Genomic DNA, 22503 nt, shown 5'->3' with positions numbered 1-22503 from the left:
CCAAAATGCAGCGTCTTTGTTCCATCTTTGCGTTCACCAAAAGCGGTACTGGGAAATCGGTTTACGAAATCCGGTTTTTGGGGCGCCAGGCGAAGGGGGTGTGTGTTGCCAGCTGTATAGCGCGGTTCGAGATAACTGACTGCGGCGTGGGTGGGACGCAGGCGGTCCGGCAGTGCCGACACAGACGTAGACGCCCTGCTGCAGCCGTTCCCTCGCCTGCCGCGCGAGCTGGCAACGCCGCCCCGTGACGTCAGCGCTGGGTGGGGCAGCGGGCTGTCTGTGCGGTCCAGTTGTGACGCAGCAGCCTGGAGGAAAGCAGCGTGCGACGTTGTCCTGGGGGCCCAGACATAGTTTGTGTATCTTGTGTCTCCACGGGAATACCTCAGAAAGGTAAGGCAGGAATTTATGGGAGCGGCGGATGTTCTGCACGCTTTTGTGTGGTTTTTATCGCGTAACTCACTTACTGCTCTTGTCTAATACTTTGTCTTAATTTGAAAAATTACGACCGCTACGAACAAAGGGGGTGGCTAACAGTGTGTTAAATTACCGTTTTGAGTGTTCAGTACTTTATAGGTCGTTACTTGTGGTATTGCTCCAGTCTATGAAAACTTGAGCGAGAATAACGTGGAACGAATGGAAAATAACGCCACATTCAGTCGGCTAGTGTTTCGGTGTGCCAGTGTAGATTTTCACGGAATTCACGTACAACAGGCATTTAAAATGAAAGCCTCGCGTTCTTGATTATGTTCGTAGGACGCAAGTTTACGAAAACCATCAAACGCAGAACTTTGCAGTAAGCGAGTTTTAGTGCGACAAGGCGTGTAGCGCCTTGCAGGCGTGGCAGAAATTTATTTTTTAATGTTTCGCGTAATGTGGCCGAATTCAGACATGTAAAATGTTGTCAAGATGTACTCATTCAGAGGTATAATCGCAAATTGCAGTTGTCACACAGTAAGAGAAGTACCGAAGTTGGAAACATTGCGCGTCGCGAGGTAACGTGACTAAGGGCGCTGAAATACGCGGACGTTAGTCAGGCAGTATTTCAGAATGAGGGCAGTTATCGACTTCCAAGAAACTGCACGCAAGACTACGAGAACTGGAGAGATTTTTCCGCTACCCCCCTACTCCGGCCACGTTGTCGCTGTTCATGGAGTCAACTTAGACATCAGACGTATCGTTGTAGTTTGTCAGTACCTAGCTATTCGCGACGCAGTTTGCAGACAGTATCCCCACACCCTGTAGGGTATCTGCAAAAATTACATCGTCGTACGGCCCACACTACAGTAGACATGACGTGTCAAAAATTTAGACGCGCGATAAAAGGGCTTTTCTTTAAAAAGGAGCGCAAATTAGCCAGATTGTATTCACCCAGTATTTCAGAATGAGCACTTGCTTTCGAACACACATTCAGAACAATTTCAAACCGTTTGTAAACTTTATCTCGCTTACATGCTTAACGTCACATGTTACACACGTAAACTCGTCTGCAAAGTAATCAGACGTAGGAAGCTGTTTCGTGCGTGGGCGTTGCGGATCCTGAAATCCATTCGCGAATCACAACTCGTGGCGTGACGCCGACACGCTTGTGGCGATGAGACGCAGCACTCGCGTTCATTTCCGTATTTTCACAATTTTCTGGAATTAAGGTTATGGTCAACGAGCAATCTGTAGCTTTCCCCAACACCCTCATTACAAATAGGCGACCATCTGCGTAGTAGTTGGCGAATTCTTGAGAATTTATCGTAATGTTTGTGCTTCACGAAATAAACATTTCGTATTTTTTATCGCTCTGTCACGTCTCCTCGTTTGTGATTTGCTGATGAAATTTTTTAGCACTCTACAACGCTGCATCGCTTTGTTGGGCTGTTCTCGTGTTACTATTTGTCTGATGAGAGAGCCCGGTGTGTCGACAAAGCAACGCGTCAGCCATCTGTGAGGCGCGCCGTGTTGTGTGCGGCCTGCGCTTCAGTCGTGTATTATGTGAGGGAGGAATGAATGTCGGTGATTCTGACGCCGTCACTTACCAGCTTCTTTATTTGAAGTTCAAATTACACGATTAAAGTGCAGTGTAAATTTGTTCTTAGTTTCCGTCAGAGGGCTGAATCACGTCAAAATTATTTGTGGGGGCATTTGCTAATTATGTTTGACAGAAACCTACAGTAAACATTATTTCGTTTAGCCAGATACTCTTACAGAAGCCTTACCCGTTATTGATGGTAAGTCCCAGTTTCGGAATCGTGGGTGGCCACTGAATTCGCATTTACAGACACTTCGGCATGACAAAGTACTGAACACGACCCGTCTTGAAGAGTTCAAAAATGCCACGTGTCAGTTAGACTGCACATCGTCATAAAACGCAAATTTGAATACCAAAACCATAAAATTGACAATTTTATCTTCGGAAACAGGTAGATCAACACGACGACTGTTCAGTGTGCTCCCCTCATCCACTGCCAGCAAAGAACGCGTGACGTCACGGAAAAGTGACTGTCGTCACACGTGAGGGACTTCCTGGCACTTGCCCGCGAAAGGCAAAGGTCCCGAGTTCGAGTCTCGGTCGCGCACACAGTTTTAATCTGCCAGGAAGTTTCATATCAGCGCACACTCCGCTGCAGAGTGAAAATCTCATTCTGGAAACATCCCCCAGGCTGTGGCTAAGCCATGTCTCCGCAATATCCTTTCTTTCAGGAGTGCTAGTTCTGCAAGTTTCGCAGGAGAGCTTCTGTAAAGTTTGGAAGGTAGGAGACGAGGTACTGGCAGAAGTAAAGCTGTGAGTACCGGCCGTGAGTAGTGCTTCGGTAGCTCAGTTGGTAGAGCACTTGCCCGCGAAAGGCAAAGGTCCCGAGTTCGAGTCTCGGTCGGGCACACAGTTTTAATCTGCCAGGAAGTTCCATACGGAAGGTAGTTTGAAGTCACTGCCAACTATAACTGTATGAGTAGCGTACCTATTTGTGATGACTCAAGTTTTCTTTCAACTGTTCAGCAACTGTTTCGTCTGATACCGGGGGTCGGCAAAAGGAGCCAGTTATTAATTTATTTAGGTTGTCGAATATAACCTCTGCCCACACTTAGTCACAGGAACTATCTGCTTCAATGTAACTTGTGAGTTGGAACAGGCATTACATTATTTTTCCCTACGTGGTGCTTCTTGTTTCTGTTGCAGTGCAGATCATTATAATTTCGGCTTTTCCCTCCAAAACCTAGGATGTTTTCTCTGTGACTCTGTAAATACCAGAGCTAAACAATGTAGAACAGCGTACGTTACAAGCATAGCATTCTGTATTACTACAGTTCGTTATTTCTAACATTTTTAAAAATGTACGTAGACTTTAGATGACATGTCAATTATAGTTCTTATCTCTATTTAGTAGCGTATTTTCAGTCATGTTTTGAACATTGTCCCGCTACACTTGATTAACTAATGTTTCGCCGCAAGAGATAAGTAGGCACATTGCAGTGACCAAAAAGAAATGATTAGCGTACATTCGCACTCTCTTTTACATCTTTCCGTTCTTGTTGTTCCCATACCAATAGACTGTTTCCATCTCAATAAGTAAGCGTGAAAGGAAGCTACCGTACAGAGGGATCTGCATTTATACTTGGCACAACTAATCACATACTGACTTAGTCGTCGGTATTCCTTTCGTTTCCCAAATGTTATAAATGTTTCGATTTCGGAGAAGCAGCTCTGTATTTCCCCGAGATGTCGATGGAGGTCCCTTACGTACTGGTTGCATCGAGTAAGACGTGAAGACGGCGGTTCGAAAGCGGACAGAGGTAGTACGAGGAAGGGCGTCCCTTACCTGAGGGATCGCTAGTCAAGCTACCTGGCGAAGGGGCAAGTGTGGCAAATGTCCGGCGTGGCAAATGTCCGTCATTCGCTGTACCACTGGCTGCTTGTAGTCTCAAGTTGAGCCACTCGCAGAGGTCCATCGTGGGCTGTGACTGCTGTATGGCGGCGAAACTTGGTATGCTAATGCGCCCTTGCGGAACCGATTTACACCGCAAAGAAATGTTCGCATATCTAATGCATTGGGAACGGAATGTGGACAGCAAGGGACAAACAAGTGAGAAAGGCAGAATGTCGATATTATTAACCGCCACTTGCAGAACTTGTTCAGTATGATCACCGGAGACTTCCGCGAGGTGACAGATTCGGACCTGGTATTGGAATTGATTTCCTCCGGCGCCAACTGGTTTCGCGTTAACGCTTTAGCATGTCTACAGTATTTCGCTGCCTTACCATACTCAGACCACAGTGGACTTGGGTCAGTAGCTGCATTTTACTTACAAGCACCCGGTACTTGAATGTCTCAGACGGAGAAAAAAAAGGTTCGTGAAAATTTCGCTGTCGCCTTGGTGCCCATGTGGTCATAAACCATTTAGTAGTTAATCAGTTTAAAAATCTGCAGTTTTCTCAGACTTCCGTCGTGTGTTTCACTTTTCTCAAAGCATCAAGGCTCTGCAAGTACCCGTATTTCCAGTACAGGCGGCTGCCTGAACTGGAGCAGCTCGCAGCTGCTGATAGCGGCCGTCGACATTGACCCGTGGCGTAATGGTGTGCTGCGTGACGTCACACGGATACAACAGAACGCGTGGCTGCTATATTATTTGTAAAGTGTGTTGTGGAGAAGTGATCCGTTGCTTAGCCAGAGTTCTGGTACAGGTTGTCAGGTTACAGTATGGTTGTCACTCAGCGGAGCCAAAGAAATGAAATGTTACAGTAACAATTTTTGTGTGGCACGTATTTCACGCATGTTAGCTTTCGAAGAGTGTTCTATGTCCGTTTTGGTGATGCACAGTTGGAATCGGCAGGTTCAGTGCTGGGCACCGCTTGTCCCTAGTGTGGAGGCAGGTTTACACCTGTGCAACTTTGCGTGTGCGAGAGACGCACGCAGCCTGTGCAGTCTGTGCAGCCGGCCAGCCGCGCACGCCCCCGACACGTGAGCACGGCAGCCAGCGGCAGACCCCACTCTCCGGACGAGTACAGACCGCGCTCTCCCGTGCACGGTGTTTTTTGTCTGTTTTTTGTACTGCGTCTCACTGTTAACGTTCCTGTGTTTCGCGCCCTTTCAAATTTTCGCAAGCTCATTGGCCGAGTGGTCTAAAAAGAAACAAAATGGCTCTGAAGATCATCGTGCATACATACCTGTGTGCCCTTACAATTAATCACTCCTGCGCCTAATACTTGATTCACAGAATCTGGTACTTTTTGAACGCGCTTGGTTACACTTCACGTGCTGACTTTAATCCCAGTACATACACTGTGTACCTTACTGTTGGGAATCTTTCCGTAAGCAATGAAAGATAATGTACGTAAATGATGAGTATATGCCTACTTCTACTGAACCCATATTACTCCTCTGTGGTACACAAGTTAATTATGTACGTACATGTAACCGATGCAGTTCCGCGTGTTACTGACGTATACAAAGACGCAGTATCGTTAATACGTCGAGTGTAAGTGTTTGAGTTCTAAAATTGGATGTAGAAGTTCGTTATGTGGAGAGCCAAGTACGGAAAACCACTGCACCAATGGCTTTATTCTTCTTCCAAAATAATGCTGAGAACTTTATACACAAGTGCTTTCTAACGCGTAAATACCTAGTGTATGGTGAGCTGTCAGTGTTGCTGTTCATTAACTTGTAATTCACGCCCTACCTACCCTTAGTTCACTTACAGTGTCACTGAAGCGTCGTTCCTTTCCGTACGTAAAACTGCGATTACAAGTTACGAAATGCCACAGTAGGTGAAGTAACGTCCTCTATAAAGCACTGCAGGACCTTTGCTTGTCTCTGAGTTACACAGCTGATACAATGAATTTTCGTTACCACTCACGAATAATTCCGTCTCTCGTTTATTTACGATTAAAATGCTTAATACTTGGGCAAATCTGCTGATAGCAAATATCGTTCTCCTTACTGTTCATCAAAATATGTCCCCGAGCTTCATGTCTTCTTTCTTTTGTCGTGTAAATTTTGCCAACTCCAAGGAAACAAGACGACTGGCAAATCAGGGATTTCAGTCCCCTTATCTGTCAGTTTCAAACAGCTGTTTCTCTTTCTTTTTCTCTTACAGCAATTAGTATTCCATATTTCTTTATACTTACCGCGTGTACAAATTATTTCCTCTTTTTTACTTATTTACATAAAAATATGCGAATAATCGTTACCACCTAGATGGACGTAAAACATGAAAATTATATCTATGGACGGTTAGTCTCTAAATTGGCTAAAAGAGAATTACTACCATCTTTGTAGCCTCTTTTTTATGTAGATGCTTTAAAAATATATTCATTACATGATGAACGGTGCAGTTTCTTATAAACTCACGCAAAGATTAACGTGACTTTTCTCGACCGAAATATTTCAGACAGGACTAAAGAAAACGATGGCGTCAACTCTTGACAGTTTTTGTGTAGTGATCCACAGTGCGGACCTTACTGTAGTTAGTTTCTTACTGTAGTTAGTTTCTCACTGTGCTTAGTTTGAAGCGTCAGAAATTAAACTTGGTATATGAACCTAAAGTAAGTACAGCTTGCGGGGATGACGTCATACAGCGATATTCTGCGCGGTTATACTGTAAGAATTCGTACCTGTAACGACATTTCGAGGGATTTTTTTCCTTGCTCTTGGTTCAATACAAAGCCACTAAATGTGGCACCAGTGCTCCGGTAGTATAAAACCGAATACGGCGACCGGTCAGTCTCTTCTGCATCAACGAATCAGAGCGCAGACAACAGCCACTTACTGGGAACTGTTGAAAGTGACCAGCGCAAATATATAAGGGTTACTGCAAAAAACAGCCGCCACAGAATAAGTTCCGGCCAGCGTACTCGGCGCAGCACAAGGGAACAGACGGGGAAAATTTAGGTTCCTCTTCCGCCCACGAATGGCGCGTGGGTAGCGTGATCCTCGGTAAGGCGTCTTTATTGGCCGCAGTTTCTCGATTTTTCTCGTCGACGTCATTTCGCTGCAAGCCTGGAAGCTTCGAGGAGACGCGCTGGCACGGCGGAACAGCGGTTTGTGGGCAGGAAGCGGGCGTCCGCCCAGTGCAGACAACTGCGGGTCGCCAGTCCAGGGTCAGCGGGTGACGTCACGCGGCGAGGCTGGTGGAAACCGGCTGCTGCGAGCACGCGGTTGGGTGGCGGGGGTGGTGGGGGAGGTGGGCGACGGCGGCAGCAGCAACACTGACGTCACGGCGCAGCGAAGAGCGGCTTCGGTGAACAAAGTACCCACCACCACATTCCGCAGAGTCGTCTCAGGTTTGGATCTGTAGGTGGTTACTTAGTTTTACTGCATGCCCCATCACGATATTAATTTTGTGGTGCTTTAGGTTTAGATTTGATTGATACACGAGAAGTGTGTTGGAAAGGAGCACTATAACGTATTACGGTTATGTACATGAGGGTATACAGTTACATTCATGACGGTGCATTTTGTGCGCTTCATATCGTTTGAAAGCGATGTTTCACGCTGAGCCGGGAAACATTGGTGCGTAAAAAATGTGTACGCCTAAAAAATGTGACGCCACAGGAAGTTTTCAGGCAGAAGAACGTTTCCTTCAACTTGGCCGGTCTGCTCGTCGGTGGAGATGACCCGAAGTTACGGGGGCGGCGCAAACACCGAGAGAAGGTAATTAGCGACTCGGCCGGGAATCGAACCTGGGACGCTAACCACGGACTGCGGACACTGCTGCACCGACCGTGAACACGAGTCGGTCTGGGATACGCTGTGTGGCTGTGTGGGGCTCACCACCTCTCTTCCCTGTTACAAGTAGCCAGTGTTTAGAAATTCTTCCGTTCATTACCGCCTTGACAACGTCGCGTTTTGTCTCTACGGAGCTGGGGGGGGGGGGGGGCGCCAAGGGGGGGATGTGAAGATATTGTACAAAACAAAAATGTACTCGCATTTTGACCTAGAACATAGGAATTTCTTCTCAGATGGGTCTCTGATGAGAGCCGTGCTGTCCGTTCAACGGAAACAAAGATTGTTTTTTGCGGCATGGTATATCCGCTGACAAACTTGGGGGTCACGTTATTCCGTTTACACTTGTTAATAAATGAAATGGCCATTCTAGTACTCGAAATTATGTAGGAAAATATTACAAATCGCCTACTTTCAAAAAGAAATTCATAGCTCATATCCTCAACAACAGAATTGTGGTTGTGGAATTGCATACAAAGAAAGATTAATTAAACGAGAAAGCTTATTTGTTGTATCTTGAAATATTGACGCACTATTCGAAGTCTTCCAATTATCAAATAGATGATTTTTGGGCACAGGCCACTGATGTCATTGCCAAACAGAAAGAAGAAATCGCTGCAAGGCATGCGAAAAAACTGTCAAATTTGTCCAAGGGTGTTATCAGAGGTAACCAACAAGGATGTTCCAATAATACAGGTTTCACACACACGTTCTGTGAACGTGTTATTAATAAAACTTCTATGATGTTTTCAACAGCTAAGACGCAGTTACTGTCCAAAGCGCAGAAATTCAATATCGCACCTGCGATTAAAGAACCACACGTGGTAGACAATTTCATAGTAGGCCTTAAATTAGGTTTGGAGTGTACCAAAACGCCAAAGAAAGTTCAAACGCGGTTTGGCTAATAATCCTGTAAAATCTTAGAAAATGATCTGTCGCTCAATCAAAGCATTACGTTATAGACCGGTGAAAAGTATTAATCGTAAACTGGAGAATAATGGCGCTCTAATTACGAAAGCCGATAACGGGAACTCGTTAATTATAGCTTCCAAAGCGGAATACGTAGAAAAAACAGGCATTTTCGATCAAAATGGCATTACTCCCATCGAATCAGATCCTACTCAAGCGTTACAGAAAGAGAAAAAGAACAGGTTTGCAGAACACTAATAAATTAATAGGAGTGTTTCTAAAGAAATGACTCTTGAATATGAACCCGAAGCCTCCCAGACTAACGAGACAATTCAACGTTCACAAAAACTTCCATGCGATACGTCCGATCGTGGACAGTACAAATAGTACGTACCACAAGCTGGCTATCTGTTTACATTACAAAATTAGCGACAACTTCGCTTTCCGGAAAAATTACTTTCAGAAACTCTGTCGAATGGCAAATGAACTGAATAACGTAATCTGCCATGCCACATCGAGCTGGCCCCCTTTGAGGTTTCCAGCCTCCGCACCAACGTACCTGTAGATCGGACTTACACTTCCATAAGAAATTGTCAGATATTGAAATTGATGTGCTCATGAATCTCCTGCGCATTGTTTTGAAATACAATTACTTTTCTTTTAAAGACAAAATACACTCACAACCGTACTGGTTAGCACTGGGTAGCCCTCTAGCAGGGATTCTTTCCGATATATTCATGGATACGATAGAATCTCAATTTTTTGTTAATAATATAGAGATGGCGGAGAAAATAAAGTTGTATGCCGAGATACGTGGTTGATATTCTCTTGGTGATTGACTAATCCCAAGAAGACCTAGATCAGATACTTGTACTGTTTAACGATCTCCACGAGAAAATTATTTTTAGTCTTGAAAACGAGTCACCCAGTAGGACGTTGAACTACTTATATCTTACGTTATCTATAGTAGATGATCACATTGAATACATCATCTGCAGGAAGCATAGGTTGAAAACTGGCATATCTGCCGATTCTGCACACCCGCTGGCGCATAAAATGGCACTTTTTCATTCTAGTATACATAGAGCGATATCCATTCGCCCATCCGCAGAAGCCTTGGAACACGAACTGGCAACCCTGGAAACAACAGCCCGAAATAATGGTTACGAGCTTGAAATGAAGAGACGGCTCTGACAGGAAAGTAAATAGTAATAAAAGTAAAAGTTCCACGTTAGGTTATCGTGCTGGAAGTCAGTCCCTTCATAGGTAAAGTTTCATATTAAATAGGGCGTCTTCTAAAGAACCAGGGGTTCAAGACAATTTTGCCTACTAATAGTAGGCTGCAGAAGAACCTGATTCACACTTTGAAAAAGCCTATATTGTCATTATCCGGAGTTTACAAGGTTGCATGTGGCAATTGTCCGAAATTTTACATCGGCCAAACAGGAAGAGCCTTACTAAAGAGATACAAGGAGCCTATCCCTACTTAAGTTGCAGATGACAAGCGTGGGTCGACATTCGCTTGAACACGTGGTGCAAACGGCTCACGCACCCAACCCTCCGAATAATACTAAGCTCTTGCATTGCGAAGTTCACGTACTACATGACAAAAAATAACCTTCTTAACGACCAGCTGCAGCTGCGAAGCAAAAACTTTTTTGAAGGTGTTCAACCGTTATTCCATCCGCCATAATCGTAGGGAGTAATCAACATGTTTTAGCACTCCCGTTTTGCCGAATAGCTGGGATTATCCGGTATTTCAAACCCGTAGTTATCACCATGCGGTCAAGTTCGATGTTTAGCTCAAATATGCTAGGTTGGCTTAAAATAGTAAACGCATTGGTCCCTTCACTTTTGACGTCCAACAAATTATTACAAATGTTCAGACAGTCGCTTTGTCTGTGCTCCTTACTGGACAACGTGTACGTCAATTTCGTTAGCCGCACCTGGTTGTTCATAAAATTTTAAGTTCGGGAGTACACGTTGGTACGAGTGTCAACACAGTGTCGCGCATGCGCTCTCGAGGCTGTGGACAGTACCAGTACAACGTCCGTTGCTGCCGTACTGCGGTCGCGGAGTGGGGCCGTGGCTGTTTCCCGGGTAAGTTATTACAATGTGGCGACGTATTTCTCTATTATAGTTTTTAGTTTCTGACGTTGACCAGTATGGACAAATCGTTGTTCCTTTTATTCTGAAGATAGTTGGGTTGTCCCAGCTGAAACCTAGGTAAATCTAGGTAAACATTGCAACTGAGGCTGTTGTTAATTTCAAATTAATATTTATACAGCTGCTGACAGGGCCGCGAAATGTTGAAAATGTTATAATCTCATCTCCTCTTCATTACTGCTCATACATAAGCAGCTTATTTTCTGGAGTTGGGCTTTAAGAGCGTCGTTGGTGGCTGCTCCACACGCCGTGCAGGGCGGCGTGAGGCGCACACAGATTGTCGCTACAGCTGAAAGCAGCGTCGTGCCGTATTCGCGGTGCGCACTAAATGCTGCCGACACAGACTGCCGCATATCGGCGGCCATATTTGCCTGTACGAGATGCAGCCCGTCTTGTTCTCTAGAGTGCGTTAGCTTTATTCACAAAAACGTGATACCTGGTTTTGGTAGATACATGCAGACATCAGTTTGAAGAGGTACGGGCACAGACAAATTTCGAAATTGCCGATACCGGCTGTGTTTTACACATAAGGACGACGTCGTTTTGAGATCTCGTGATAACAGAAGACAGGAATGTGCTGCAGGAAACTCTCGTGCCGACGTCACTCGCTATTGCAGTTCGCTGATGAGCTCGGAATAGAAATGAAAGAAAACTACAGGTTCCCTTAGAAACGTCCTTCCGTGCAAGAAATACAACTGCGTCTTTGCAAAACAAAACGAAAGCTAATCCTACCGCTGATAAAGAAGAGAGCATACTTTTAAACTGGGCCAAGCCATAGATCCAGTCTCATGTGTACGCTGTGACAACAGTATTGTGGGAAATCGTAACCGATTAGTCTCCGTCAATGTACGATAATTCCAATTGTATATTCCCGTGTACCCAACGAGATTCTAAATCGAAATACAGTGATACGTAGTTCTGAAATAAATTCAACTCCATGTTTGCAATGTATGTGTTAATTCCATCTCCGGATCACACTTCAGTGCCCTTGAGAGATGCAGACACACTCTTCTCACGATTACAGCTGTGGTAAACATTACCAAATGGTTTCGCATTCTACGAACCCGGATTGACGTGAGCTGTGGAAGTTTGTGCGGCATTCGGGTTAGAGTTCAGATCCGGCCCAAATTTTCGTGTTTCGCAAACAGCGGCGGTCAGTCCGGAATCGCGAAATTCTAATACAGCACCCAATAAATGTAAAACTGTTTCCCATCCACACGAACCTACCGTTATATATAGGCATATGTTTGTCAAGCCCTAACAACTTGTATATCGGAAAAAAATCAGAATAAATGGCGATTTCGTAAGTTTTTCATTACTGTGTCAGATGTTACGCTTGCACATGTTCTGTATAAAGGAGATAACCTAAAGTGAATCGTTGCCACTGCCGGGTTGCTTATAGTATTGTAAAACTTGCTGACACTTTAGTTTTGTAAAGCACGATGGATGAAGCTTGCGTGTCTAGACATGTTGAAATTTCTGCCGTAAGGCGTGGGCGGATACCTTAGCTGGCAAGAGTGAAGCTTCCACGTTAGCATCCTCATGTGGGGCGTAAACGTCTGGACAGCCTGAATACGCGGGTGTGGTTGACGCTTTGCTGATAGGCGCAGAAGCAAATACTCCGGCTGCGAGGCTGAAACACTGAGGAGACACACAGCCACTGAGAGAGAGAGAGAGCGAGCGAGAGCGAGCGAGCGAGCGAGCGAGCGAGCGAGCGGTCTGCCACCGGGGAGCGGCCGCCCGCCGCGGCCAACCCCGGCTCCACAGAGGCTGGGACTTCCCCGGGCAGCTGGCGCAATGCGGCCACACCCGCGGAAAAAAAGTACCTGTTGCTGTGGGGGAGAGGAGTGTGGGGCAGCAAGGTTGACGCGGCGACGGAGCGCAGAATGGCCTTCGTGCCCCGAGTACCCTCCGCCACACACCGTAAAGTGGCCGGAAGTAGCTGTTCTTTTTATTTTTGGATCGCTCTCCAGCTCAGGACTCATTTTGTACTGCTAGATGAAGAATGTCGTGTCAGAATCAAAGTTTATCGACGAAGCGTGTTCGTCATAAACGATAGTGAAATTCAAATATAGCTGTGTCATTGCTTAAAAGAGCTATTTTTGTTTCAATTAAATCTTGCGGTCGCTTTAGTAGCTTGCTAACTGTTGACTTTGCTTTAGTGACTTCACATTTTTTCAGTAATTACAAAAATGGTTCAAATGGCTCTGAGCACTATGGGACTTAACTTCTGAGGTCATCAGTCCCCTAGAACTTAGAACTACTTAAACCTAACTAACTTAAGGACATCACACACATCCATGCCCGGGGCAGGATTCGAACTTGCGACCGTAGCGGTCGCGCGGTTCCAGACTGTAGCGCCTAGAGCCCCTCGGCCACTCCGGCCGGCTTCAGTAATTAGTTTTTACGTAATTACAGTAATTACGTAACCCAAAACCTGAAAGACGGTAGACATTGTGCTGCACATTACTTTCTATCCATCTGGTCATTTTACACTTTGCCCATAATTCCTTCACGTCCATCATATCGAAAATAAATGACGCACCTTCATTGTCTTAAGATACTAACACCTGCTTAGCTACTCTTTGCATCGTAAATATTCTCCTAGACTTGGTGAAGGATGTGTTGGCTTCAGTAACCATCGCCCCTACGTTGAAATCGTCATCATTAATCCCTGTGTCTATAGTCTAATCAGTTGCCATTCTGTGTGGGTTCTCGAATTAGCGGTTCGAGACAGTTGTCGGAAAATGCGCAGTGGCGTTCTCTCCTGTCTGATTCCAGTTGCTTTTCTATCACATGGTCGCACCTTTCGATATCCGCCATTCTGATATTCTTCCGATGGTTAAAGCGGAACTAGGACTAACACCGTCAGTAAAACAGTTTTCTGAGAAGACGTTGGGGCCTCTCTGTGTAATAGCCGTTTTTATACCATTGTGCTAAAATGTAATAACTCAGATTCCAAACAAAGTAGGTGCTGACAGGTGTGAATATTACCAAAATAGTATCAGTTTAATAAGTCATGGTGGCAAAATGCTGATACGTAATATCTGCAGAAGCTTGGAAAAACTGGAAGTCGTTGACCTCGGAAAAGATGAGTTTGTGCTGCAGACAATTGTAGGGACGTGACAGTAGTGACCCTATGACTCCTCGTAGAAGATAAAATTAAGCAAGGACAAACCTGTTTTTATAACGTTTTTAGACTTAAGAACACTTGGCAATGGTGACTGGAATATTCTTCGAGATTGTGAAGGCAGCAGGAGTAAAGAACAGGGAACGAATGGTTCTACGCCACTTGACCAGAACCCAGACAGCAGTTACAAGACTTGGAAGGGAAGGACATGAAAGGGACGCAGTGTTTGAGAAGCCACTGAGACAAGATTATAGCTTATCCCCGATGTTATTCGGTCTTTGCACTGGACACTCAGTAAAAGAAACCAAAGAAAAATGTGGCGAAGGAATTAAAGTTCGTGGAGCAAAATGAATGTTTTGAGGACAAAACGGAATGGACAGTGTCGTGGAAGGAAGATATCATCAAGCGATGCAGTGTAGCCGAATTAAATTAGGCAATGCTGTGGAAATTAATTAGGAAACGACACTAAAAGTAGAAGGGTTTTGCTATTGATTCATAACTGATGAGGAACAAGGTAGAGAGGACATAAAATGCAACCTGGTGTGGCCAAGAAAAGTATCTCTGAAGAAGAGAGAGGTTTCAAATTCCAATATAAATTCAAGTTTTTGCAGGTCTTTTCTTGAAGGTATTTGTCTGGCACGCAGCTTTGTGTGGAAGTGAAATGTGCACGATAGCGCGTTAGACAGTAAGGGAATAGTAGGTTTCGGATTGCAGTGCTGCAGAGGAATGCTGAAGAGTTGATGGGTAGATGACGTAGCTAGTAAAATACTGCAGAAAATTTGCGAGAAAAGAATTCGAGGCACAACCTGACTAGAAGAATGCATCGGCTGATACGGCACAGAGGGATCGCCAATTTGGTAATGGAGGGAGGTATACAAGGGGGGGGGGGGCAGCTGGGCAGATCGTTTCGACCTATTTGTTGACTTAAAACGGTCGACAGAATTCGACTTGTAAATTCGTTGAATGCTGCACATAAGGCTCACCGTACGCTAATTTAATTCTGCTGTGGGGCTTTGGCCGCGTGTAGTTTTGCAGTTGAGTTGTGTTGCTTTCTAACGCTGATGTGGAACCGCGGCCGGTCTTCGCCCTCCCCCACTACTCTGAACGTCACACACACGCACACGCGCGCACACGCGCACGCGCGCACACGCACACGCGCGCACACGCGCACGCGCGCACGCGCGCACACGCGCACACGCGCACGCGCGCACACGCGCACACGCGCACACGCGCACACGCGCACACGCGCACACGCGCACACGCGCACACGCGCACACGCGCACACGCGCACACGCGCACACGCGCACACGCGCACACGCGCACACGCGCACACGCGCACACGCGCACACGCGCACACGCGCACACGCGCGCACGCGCGCACGCGCGCACGCGCGCACGCGCGCACGCGCGCACGCGCGCACGCGCGCACGCGCGCACGCGCGCACGCGCGCACGCGCGCACGCGCGCACGCGCGCACGCGCGCACGCGCGCACGCGCACACGCGCACACGCGCGCACACGCACACGCACACGCACACGCACACGCACACGCACACGCACACGCACACGCACACGCACACGCACCTGAAGCGTGTCGCACAGGACTCCAGAACTTTCTTCACTGGTGTTCAACACAGCCACCTGTGGTGATATTTTCATGCTGACCCCTCAGATAATCTGCCTTTCTTTGTATGCGCATTTACAGCCGTACTCAGTGACGCTGTAAGGTACAGTTACCAGTTTGATGGCTCGCTTCAGAAATTGTTGTGGAACATAAGTGCAGTGGTACTTCAAAGGTGATTAATCCGTCACTTATTCAGTATTCTATTTTGGCAAAGTAAATGTTGAGTATCAAGGCACGTCCCTTGGACCTCATACAACCGCTCTCTCGACGAAAGATCCGTAGCTAAAGGCTGGAAAGTCGCACAGGTCACACCAGTATTCAAGAAAGGAAATGGAAGTAATGCCATGAACTACAGACCCATATCACTGGAATTGATTTGCAGTAGAATTTTGGAAATTACACCTTGTTCGACCATGAGTTACCTCAAGGAAAAGATATATTGACACACACATATAACACGGATTGAGAAAAATTTTCTTGTAAAGCACAACTAGCTCTTTATTCACAAGAAGCAACGAGCACTGTTGATAGAGGATCTCAAATTGATCCCATATTTATAAATTTCGAGAAGGCTCTTGACGGTGGCCAAGCGATTGGTAATCAAACTGTGCACCCAGGGAGCACCTTCTCGGTTGTGCGACTGGATTCGTGGTTTCCTCTCAGAAAGGTGGCAGTTCGTAGTAATTGAAGGAAAGTCGTGGAGTAAAACAGAAGGTGCATCTTTCGTGCTCCGAGCAAGTGTTCAAGGCGCTCTGTTGTTACTGATCTACGTAAATGCTTTAGGAGACAATGCGAGTAACCATTTTAGATTGTATACAAATGATGCTGTCATTTACCTTCTGGTAAGGTCAGCAGAACATTGAAACCAAATGCAGAATGATTTGGAGACGATAACTTGTTGGTGAAAAGTGGCAACTGCTCCTAGGTAAGGAGAAGTGTGAGGCGAAATAGAGAACCGACTGTAATTACCATTACGAACAACTTAAATTGGGAAGAACACACAGAAAATGTTGTGGGGAAGCCGAACCGAAAACTGTGTTTTATTCGCAGAACAGTTAGGTGCAACAGGTCTACTAAAGGGACTGCCTGCGCTACGCTTCTCCCCTGCCTCGCTGGGAGTGTTTGCTGTGCGGTGATGGATGCTGACCAGGTGCGACTGACTGAGGACATCGAGAGCGTCCAAAGAAGGGCAGCTCGTTTGGTTTTATTGCCGAATGTGGGAGAAAGTGTGACGGATATGATACGCGAGTTGGGCTGGCAATAAGTAAAAGGCCATTTCGTTGCGGTGTCATCTCTTCACGAAATTTCAGTCACGAGGTTTGTCTCGCGAATGCGAGAATATTCTGCCGATCCTCACCTGCACGGAGAGAAATGATAAGGGTAGCGAGACAAGTTGTCGTGGGTCGTTTTGAAGTGTCCGCCGTTCTCGCGCGCTGTTGGGAAGTGGAACGGGAAAGAGAGTTAGTCGGAGGGTAATTCGATGAACCCTCTGCCAGGCTCTTACGAGCGAATTGCGTGATACTCATGTAGATGGAGACAATGTGGTGTGGCTTAAACTAGATGAATACTTCAGCTGGATAACTTAGTTTTATATTGGATAATGAAATACACGTAAGTTTTTGCTACGAAACATCTTTCTTGGTGCCACAGCGCACACAAACTGATTCCGCCATAAGACGAGAAGCTCATATATACGCCACAGTAGGTGATGCAACGTGCTTTTAAGCGCAGTTGGACCTCTATTATATCGCAGAGTTGTACCGATAATATAATTTTTCGTTACCACTCACGAATGATACCGGCTCTCGTTTATTTACGCTTAAAATTCTGAATACGTATGCAAATCTAATGATAGCAAATATTGTTGTACTTACAGTTTATCAAAAAATGGCTTCGATCTTCACGTCGTCTTTCTTTTGTCGTGTAAATTTTGCGAACTGCAAGCCGACGAGTTAACTGGCAAGTCAGCCGCATAATTTGTCTCCTTATTTAAGTTTCAAAAAGCTATTTCTCTTTATCTTTTCCTATTTTGAAAATTTGTATTGAATATTTCTTTCCATCTACCGCCTGTACAAGTGATTTCCTCTTTTTACTTCTTTGCGTAAAAATATCCAAATGATCATTACCGCCTAGCTAGACGTGAATCATGCAAATTGTGTCTGTGGACGGTTACTCTCTAATGAGGCCAAAAGAGAATTACTATCATCTTTTTTCTGTGTGGCTCAAGATTAATAATGGAGGAATCCTATTTACTTAAATGAGAATGAGTCAGCTTACTTATTAATCACATCCTTATTTGGTGTTTATTACGGTCACAGCAGTTTATCGTCGCCTATTAACGAGTATCAGGAAAGCTGAATACTCGGACCAACAGCGATGGTGAATAATCACGAAAAGTGCGAGGAGAAACCCGGCGCAGTGCAGTCAGGACTCAGCAGCCGACACGGCGGTCACGTACTGTCCCAAAACGTGTGCAGGCGTCACCCAGAAGCTCTCGAAAGAAGAATGTGTGTGGCAGTGTCTGTTCTCACAGTATGAGAGATGCAATAGCCAGCCTTTACGTGACGAATGGCGCTGTTTTCATAAGTACATGCAAAACTTTACGATCGTATCCCGTCTACAAGTAATTCCTGTATTGTCCGGAAAAGAGGTGGACGGTGCAAAGCACAGTTTGCAGTTAAACTGCAAAGCAGGGCTTCCGGTTTTAAAACAGGCGCTTACGATCTCAGTCGTGTCGTTACTGAACAGGGCTGAGCGGAGGTAGGCGCAAGCAGAGGACGGAGTTGTTTATTCGGAACGCGGCGTTCTGTCGCGGGAAGCGTTGCGTGTGCTCGCTACGTGGAACAAAATAAGACTACACGAAGCGCGAAGGTCACGGCTTGCAGTGTTCGTTGCTGGTGGTAGGGTCAGGGTGAGGGGGGTCACGTGACGTCAGAGCGGCTGCCCCGCCCCGCCACTCGCTCTCCTACGACAGGGCGCGTTGGGGGGGGGGGGGGGGGGGAGCAGCAGGCGGGAGGGAGCCTCCCTCTGTCCTGGAGACGGGAGGCTGGACTGGACTGGACTGGACTGGAGTGGGACAAAGGAGCACGTTTTCGTAAGGCGCTTCCCCAAAATCGAAAAGTTTGCAGTGAAAAATAGGGCTCGCTATGATTTTATGTTTGGTGCGTATGAAATGTTCCTCGGTATGAAATTTAGATGGAAGTGAAACATGTGCGATAACTAGTTTGGACAAGAGAATAGAAGCTTTCGAAATGTGGTGTTACAGAAAAATGCTGAAGATAGATGGGTAGATCATATAACTGGTGAGATATTGAATAGGATTGGGGAGAAGTTTGTGGCCCAACTTGACTAGAAGAAGGGATCGGTTGGTGGGACATGTTCTGAGGCATCCAGGGATCACAAATTTAGTATTGGAGGGCAGTGTGGAGGGTAAAAATCGTAGAGGGAGACCAAGAGATGAATACACTAAGCAGATTCAGAAGGATGTAGGTTGCAGTGGATACTGGAAGATGAAGAAGCTTGCACAGGATAGAGTAGCATGGAGAGCTGCATCAAACCAGTCTTAGGACTGAAGACAACAACAACAACAACAACAATGAAATTTAGTTAACAATTTGAATCTTTGTTTAGACTTGTTAGGCGGTCTCGATCTCGAGAAAATGGATCCTGCGTAGCGCGTTCGTTCCCTATCTCTCGCCTGCAGGAATGAAATATTTAGAACGTGCCTCATATCTCATAAACCGCTACAGACATGGAAACGAAGTATTGGCGAATGATCGCACACAAGGAGATTACTTTACCTTTACCGTTTCGTAAACACATCGAACTTTATCTGTGGCGATTCATCTGAAGTTGTGCTTTCTATTTTAGTTAATAGATTCCAACGACTGTAAATCTATGAGTTATCGCAGCTAGCAAAACAAGACATTCCTAGTATGAAAATAAACAGGAAATTTCTTCTCTTATGCTAAAGTGCGTGTCATTTACGATGACGGCCGAGTTTAGGTTCGTTCTGCGCTTCTGACGTCACAAAACAAGTCAGCCAATGAACAGAGAACGACGCTGCCAGAATTAGACTGCAGTGCAGAGCACGGACGAGTGTCTTCAGTTTTAGAAACGTTCAGTCATTAATAAAGTAATTGAACAGAAGCAATGTCTTGATAGCAGACTTTCTATAAAATAAAGTTTCGAAAAAGCGTTCTTTATACCAATTGCTCCATATTCTATTAATTAATTACACCAAACAAGCAATAAGCCTCCTAATTCAGGCAATAGCAAGGAAATTCTCACGAACCGCTTTTTCACAATAAAGAACAGCAGTAATTATTTCCTATTGTTCAAAATGGTTCAAATGGCTCTGAGCACTATGGGTCTTAACTTCTGAGGTCATCAGTCCCCTAGAACTTAGAACTACTTAAACCTAACTAACCTAGGGACATCACACACATCCATGCCTGAGGCAAGATTCGAACCTGCGACCGTAGCGGTCACGCGGTTCCAGGCTGTAGTACCTATAACTGCTCGGCCACCACGGCCGGCTATTTCCTATTGTACTTCCACGAAACGTGAATAATTCATAGTCATACCAACAGTGTTTGACGGTGTTTTGCGTGATACTTTAAAGTCCTCCAGGAATTATGTTGAATGACGAGCTGCGTTAGTGTAATGGTGAAGGTGCTTGGCTGCTAAGGAAAAGGTTCTGAGTTCAAACATTGTGCGGTGTTTAATATTTCCTTTATTTAAAAACAATATCGAAGTGTCTTCATGAATTTCATTCGTTTGAATGTAATTATTTGAAATTTCTAGTGGCAACTAAAATCGACTATACGGAAAGTATACGCTGTGGACTTTTACCTCTGCAAACACGTCAAAATTTCGTGCAATGGTTTACTACACTTAATCTGCGCAATAACTGCGTTGAACATCGAAACAAAATCGTCAGTTATGGGGGGAAGTTATCAGTGAAGATGATGTGTCAAAATCAAATTTTTGGGCCAGATAGATTATGTGAAATAGAATAAGTGTGTCAAAGCAGTGCGAACACCATGTGTCTGCACAGGCGAGCAGTGCAGTGATGACAAAATCGCGCACAGCGCGGAATGCGGGGAGCACGTCTCTGTAGCAGCGAAAGGGTTAATGCGGCTGTGGCGGCTTTACTTCATAAACTGCGCGCTCCCCCCTAAACGTAAGTTTGCGAACTATACTATACTATGGCGCTGCTTCTCTTGGCGCGTGCAACTGGCAACGCAGCAATCTCCCGCGTCTGGGCGGGCATGCGCGAGCCGCCGAGATAAAAGAATTGAACTATACCACAAGTAGACACAATGAGGTTCTTCGTAAGCTATCGAGTTCTCTGGTCGCCAAATACTTGTTTAATGAGACACTTTCAGAATTCTTTCACAGTAGCTGTTCCAAAAATGAATGTTAAAATTATAGTGTGTTTTGGCAAGAAGTACAATTAAACCGGTCAACAAGACGAATGTGACCGTTACTCACAAAATAGTGATGCTTCTTCGAATTAGGAAAGGTTAGCAATTGACACAAAAATAAACCGCCAATGCTGTTGGAATTGATTGAATCCCATAACCCATCGTATTTTTAACACTGAGCGACTGGAATGGAAACTTTACAAACTATTTTATTCCTTTTCTTCATCTGACGAGTATTAAAACTAATGACGAGCGTAGCCGTCGGGCAATACGAGACGCACATGCTATATACTGGTTACTGACTTAACGGCTTGCAAACTGACAATGCGATTCGCGAATAAAACGGTTGTTGCTGAGAAAAGTAAACAGTTGATAAGGTGACAACACATTGCTCAGTGAGCTGAGAATAATGCGCGCGACAGGAATATGGCAGCTGGCCGTTTGTGCTTTGTGAGAGGAAGAGATCACGTCGTTCGAAAGACATCGCCATGTAATTCGATCTGCCTTCATTGGCAATACAGTTCAACAAGTTAAATACATCAAATCACCACAGACTTTCACGATACTCGTACTTTCGAAATAATACCGACCACTACTTCATTTGTGTAGACTGTTGTATAATTACTTTATTAATGCTGTGTGTGTGTGTGTGTGTGTGTGTGTGTGTGTGAGAGAGAGAGATAGCAGAAGCATAAATGGTCATGAGTAAGCTATCGTTAAAAGAAATATGTCGTATGTCATAGTCCCGCTTTCCTGTTTGACGATGACAATTACCTTTTATTTGTTTTTCCTAGTTCTTACGCTTGGAATTGTCGTAATGCATGCGATCTAATGCGTAGGATTTGGGTCTAAGAATGTAGTCGCTGTCATGTTGACGCCAGGTACACTCAGCTGTGTAATGTCCCTGAGCTGTGGAAGTCATTTCTAAAGCTGAAGACAGCGTCGTGTTTTATTTCGAGGCTCGTCTAAATGCGCTAGGACCTGCAGCCACAGAACATCGCGTATCCAGTGACATACGCACTTTTCTATTAAGTAAGTAAGCTTTACTTTGCAGTTGTTGCCGGTAGTAATACCTTGAATTCAGTATAAAGAGCGGCAAAGTAGAGACTACTATTACAATTAAATAGCCGCCCAGAACAAGGTTGTAACAGACAAAACTAATTTCCTTTTTCAGGAAGAAGGAAACATTCTGTTGCACACAGGTTTATACCGCGAATGACAAAGTTACAATGAAACAAGTGTACTGACCTCGTTATTTGACTAACAAGCACTTGTAAGGGTCACATGTAGATTAAAAAACAAGTACTTGAAAAATAATCTTGCTCTACATACCTCATCTGGTGATTTTGCGACTATTAACACCCCTTCTTTGATACCTCTGTACACTACTGGCCATTAAAATTGCTACACCACGAAGATGACGTGCTACAGACGCGAAATTTAACAGACAGGAAGAAGATGCTGTAATATGCAAATTATAAGCTTTCCAGAGCATTCACACAAGGTTGGTGCCGATGGCGACACCTACAACGTGCTGACA

General features: G+C 45.3%; 1 protein-coding gene across 1 annotated transcript in view; it reads left to right on the top strand.

The window, feature by feature from the left end:
* The first annotated feature begins 300 nt into the window (after positions 1–300).
* The window catches only part of LOC124554183 (ankyrin-3-like), a 65567-nt gene continuing 43364 nt past the window's right edge, over positions 301–22503 (top strand). The window contains exon 1 of the mRNA XM_047128253.1: positions 301–390. The gene's annotated coding sequence lies outside the window, so the exon portion shown is untranslated. The remainder of the gene's footprint in view (positions 391–22503) is intronic.

Source organism: Schistocerca americana, chromosome 11 (genome assembly GCF_021461395.2).
Source record: "Schistocerca americana isolate TAMUIC-IGC-003095 chromosome 11, iqSchAmer2.1, whole genome shotgun sequence".
NCBI classification, from domain to species: domain Eukaryota; kingdom Metazoa; phylum Arthropoda; class Insecta; order Orthoptera; family Acrididae; genus Schistocerca; species Schistocerca americana.
Note: the sequence above shows the minus strand (reverse complement) of the source record. Positions and strands in the feature narration are given on the sequence as shown.